The sequence below is a fragment of the Triticum dicoccoides genome, chromosome 6B (assembly GCF_002162155.2).
Source record: "Triticum dicoccoides isolate Atlit2015 ecotype Zavitan chromosome 6B, WEW_v2.0, whole genome shotgun sequence".
In the NCBI taxonomy this organism is placed as follows: Eukaryota; Viridiplantae; Streptophyta; class Magnoliopsida; order Poales; family Poaceae; genus Triticum; species Triticum dicoccoides.
Window position 1 is genome coordinate 720,880,012 of NC_041391.1, and position 4,958 is coordinate 720,884,969.

General features: G+C 47.4%; 1 pseudogene; it reads right to left on the reverse strand.

The window, feature by feature from the left end:
* Positions 1-982: 982 nt before the first annotated feature.
* LOC119321681 lies at positions 983-4,755 on the reverse strand (annotated as a pseudogene).
* Between the last annotated feature and the right edge of the window lie 203 nt (positions 4,756-4,958).

Genomic DNA, 4,958 nt, shown 5'->3' on the forward strand with positions numbered 1-4,958 from the left:
ATCAGTTGTAAATGATCAGTGGCAGTTGCACTTTGGCATTTCAATGATCTGATCATGGCACAACTCAAGTGCAACCGCCACTGATCAGTGGCAGTTGCAAATGATGAATGGTATGTTCATATCATAGCACTGCCCAAGTGCAATTGCCAATGATTAGTGGTAGTGGCAAATGAGCATGCTCACTCTGTACTTACACTCGTCCACTTACCTAACAAGGTCATGAATATGGAGTGGGACACCACTGGTAGAGGGTGCAGGTCATCACTCACGTTGAGAATGTTGAGGACATCATCCCGACGAACTGGTGGCTGAAGAGGGTGCATGTTCCGGCAGGGTTGCTGCCATGAGCCAACCACTCAACAAATGACGCAGGCCGAGGATCGGACACCAGGAGGGGGTACAAGAACTGCTAAGGTTATATATGTAGATCAAGGACGAGGAAGATATCACCATACTTGTCATCCCGCCGGCCTTTAGGGAAGTAATGAAGCAATGGCTGGTCCTGAAGCCTCCTCGTGTTATGAGGCTCTCAGCTAACAAGTGATGTGAGTAATGGGTGCAGGTCCAGAACTTTCACGAGTAGCTGGTCCCCGGGAGGGGTTGCCAGTACTTCTACTGCTGTCATGGGATCGTCCCTGGCGACCTCGTCATCCCGCGAGGGCCGAGCCTGCAAAAATCGAAGGCCCTGTGCAAAACTCTAAAATGGGCCCTAGCTCATTAAAAATACACTACATAAACATAACTATAATAATATAAAGATCATAATATCTTAGATAGCAATTGGAAATGTCAAAATCGTACCTATTCTTGGTTGTATGGTCTTCACTTAAACAACATCATTCTTTTAGTGTTCTTTGTAATAAAATCTTTAGTAATATCCTCATAATCATTCTTCTCCAATAGATCACTCTCCGGTGCTATTGTGGCCAAATCAATGAATCTTTGTTGTGTCAGGTAGTGTGCATATAGGACTTCAATAGCTTCAATTTTTAGAAAAGCTTCGTTCTGCAGATGCAACAGCCATGGGGATAGTCAATAGAACTCTATATGCAATACTCGCATTGGGGAAACAATCATGCCACTTTAAAAACTTCAGAATTTCAACTAGCCCAATATTTTCTTTTGGAATAAAATTTTGGAGAAACATCAACTCCACATAAAATTCATTAGCATCAATGTCAGACTTCCCATCCTTTTTAAGAGCAACTTCAAGATTGTCACAAGAAGTTTTCAAGCTATTCTAATCCAATGACTGCAATGTTTCAGAGGTAAATAAGAAACCAAATATGTTCTGGTAATCCCGATATTGGTCAAATCTGGTTGTAAGTGAGCTGATTTGCTTCATCAACAATACGTAAAAAATAGTGCACTCTGAATGATTCCTCTGCGGTCTGTGTGGCAGCATTTCTGTCATCTGGGTTCTCATCAAAATCCCTCTTTCTTCTAATTTCTCGTCTTTTATGAAATGTTGTAACAATATCCATCTCGAGTGCAATTCCTTTGGCTATCTCCAATGCTTCTAAAAAACCAGTTTCCCTATACCTCTTGAAGAAAGAAATCAATCCTTGCACTTTATCAATAGCAACATCAATAAGCATATCCTTTGCTTGCAAGTGTTTGCTTACTAAATTAACATCATACAATGCCTCATATCAAATGACTTTCGCCACTATAAATTCATACTCTCCAAGTTCATTATTTGCCAAACCTTTAGCCTCACTGCTCGTTTTTGTATCATTATCGGTCTCAGATACCTGAAATGAAAATAAAGAAATTTTATGTTATAGTTGGAGACTCGGAGAAAGATGAAGAAAATATTGGATAGCTTTAACAATATGAAAATATTTGGTACCTGAAGTAGAGCCTCTCGAATATCCGCACATTAAAGTCGAATAGCTTTAACACTGTCAATACGACTCTCCCAATATGTAGCTGACACTAACTTGGGAGTTAATCCCGTTATGTTATTTTTCAAAATCTGCCATTTCTTAGTAGAATTAGAAAACGTTGTATATATGCGTTGGATAATTCCAAAGAAGTCTTTAGCTTTACCGCAGGTCTTAGCCATATCACAAAGTGTCAAATTAAGGCTATGACAACCACAAGCAGAATAGAATGCTCCAGGATTTACATTCAAAAGTCTCCTTTGGACACCTTGATGAGTTCCTTTCATATTTGACCCATTATCACAACCTTGTCCTCTCACATCATCTATATCAAGATCAAGAAGATTTAGTTCATTCTCTAGCACTTCAAAAAGTCCTTGCCCAGTCGTATCATTTACATCTAAAATCCTATAAAGGATTCTTCTATGCAAACATGACTTGAAGATGAATCAACATATCTTATGATTATAGACATTTGTTCTTGATGGCTTGCATCTGGGGTACAATCAAGTATGACAGAGAAGTACTTTGCACTCTTTATTTTCTTAACAATCTCATACCTAATAGCAGAAGCAAGCAAGTGTATCAACTTGTTTTGAATCTTAAAATCAAGATAATGAGTATGAGTTTCTTCATTCATAATACGACGGACATGCTCTTCAATAACCGGGTCAAATTCAGGTAACATCTCAATCAAACCCAAGAAATTGCGATTACTATCTTCATACAATTTGTTGTTAGTACCACGAAAGGCTAGATTATGCTTGGCAAGAAATTTTACAATGCAAACGATTCTGAACAGAAGTTTTCTCCAATGCTCCTTTTTTTACGGAACCTCGTCAGAGGGCCAGGTGCTCTGGCTTTGCATTATAGAAGAAGAGAGTTGATCCAGTTTATGAGGGAAACCGGATCAAAAACCTAACAGAGTGGCCCAGTTTATGAGGAAAACCAGACCAAAAAACCACACACGCAACGAACCTTTGCCGACCGCACGACCCAAGGCAACATTGCAACAAACACACACCCCCGACTCCGGAGCCGCCGCTCCGACACCCCCGCCCGCACGCGAACCACAACGCCGCGCGGTTCAGGTGCCTCGTAGCCCTTGCTACATGAGACGACTGCCCGCAGACCACGAACGCTGTACCAAACATCCGGGGCCGCCGCCCTGACTTCCAGCCAGACCAACCCCACAGATCGCGTCGACCAAGCCGACGAACTGGCCACCCTCGCAGCACCAGGTCGCCGCCCATGCCAAGCAAAGCAGCGGACCTTCCCCATAGGACCGTCGTTGCATGACCGTCCGAGGCCGCCGCCTCGGCATACATCCACCGTCCGGAGCCGCCGCTCCGGCATCCGCCGTCTCGGCATACCACCAGAAGCACAAAAGCCACAAGCGCCAACTGACCCTCATCTCCGAAGATGGTGCCTCCAAGAAAGATAAACGACGTCCAAGAAGACGTCGCCGCCATCCGACCCAGCAAACTAAATCTGGATTTTCACCCGGAAGACGAGATTCCTTTGGTTGGAGGCGGGTCGGGGCTCCTCGATGATGCCATCAAGATGGAAACGGCGCAACAGAGCGCCGCCGTCGCCCGCACCGGTCGAGTCGGGCAGTAACTTTCGTCCAGAGCCCCACGACAACCACCATCGCCGTACTGCTGCGAGGACAACCCACCGTGCCGCAGCCCTTGACACATCCAGGGAGCCACCACCCTTACCGGAAGCACCAGCGGCCTTGCCACACGACACCGACCCAGAGCCGCCACCAACAGCCATGACCACCTCTCCACTGCTCACACGGCCGGAGCTGGCAGAGCACACACCGCCCCAGAGGCCAGGGACAGCTCCCCACGACCGCCGCAGCACATCCACCTACGCGCCAGCGCCGCGCCGCCATCCAGGAGCTGCAGCACGCCGCCACCACCGCAGCTCAACCAGCCGGACGTGCAGCCGCCGGAGCCACACGCCTGGGCAGCCCCACCGACGGATCCAGCCTCCTGGCGCCAGATCCACGGCGGCCGGCCCAGCACCGCCCCACATGACCCACAGGGAGGGAGGAGAGGAGAGAACGACGCCGCCACCATGCCCGGGGCCGCCGCCCCGGCCTGCCTGCGCCGGCGAGACGCCGCCGCCGCCGCCGCTACGCGTGTCGCGAGGAGAAGTCCCCGCTGCCGCCGAACACCGAGCGGGCTTTGCTCATCGGATTCACCTGGCGGCGGCGAGGGGAGCTGGGATGGAGGTGGGGAAAACGGGGACGGCGGCGGCTAGGTTTTGCCCGTGCCGCCCCCCTGGGAGCGACGCGAGCGCTTCGGAGTCTGACTCGTTGGAAGAGTCCTTTTCACTCTCAAGTTGCCGTTGAGCAGCTTTATCAATTGTTTCATGCTTTTGCAATCTAGTATGCAACTCATACCAAGTGGTCATATTCAAAACATGATCGGCACTTGTCTCATGCTCTTTAAGTCTAGTGCAAGATGTGTCCAATCATTTTACCCCTCATTTGCCAAATTACCTTTTCGATACCCTTTTGTGAATAATTTACAAGTGAAGCAAAATACTTTATCGAGTTCCTCAGAATAGACAAGCCAATCCCTATCGCAATGCTCTCCATTCGATAGAATCCTAGTGTAGAACAGTGCAGAAAGCCTCCTTTTATATTTATCCTTACGACCTTTCTTAAATGACGTGTCCCTTTGAGGGCCCTTTTGTGCTAAAATATCAATTTGCTTAGAATTAAGGGAATCCCAATTTCTTAGATCAAATAGGTCAAGCTGAAAAGAATCACCAACGTTTGCAGTAGGTGAAGTATTCAAGTTACCATCAGTATTACTAGCCCCAATGTCATCACAATTTTCTTCACTCTCAACATTATGCTCGGGCCTGCATCCTTAGGCTCGGGCCTGCATCCTGCGGCTCTCTGAATTCGGCTTCAAGGTCCAGATCTACAACGCCAGCAACTGGATCATGTGCAGGGTGAGGTGTCAGAAGCACTGTTGCCAGGGTGAAATCGAGGTTGCCCTCTAGTTAGTCAGTTTGTCTTATCGTCTGAACTTGGTCTCGATCGTTTGAACT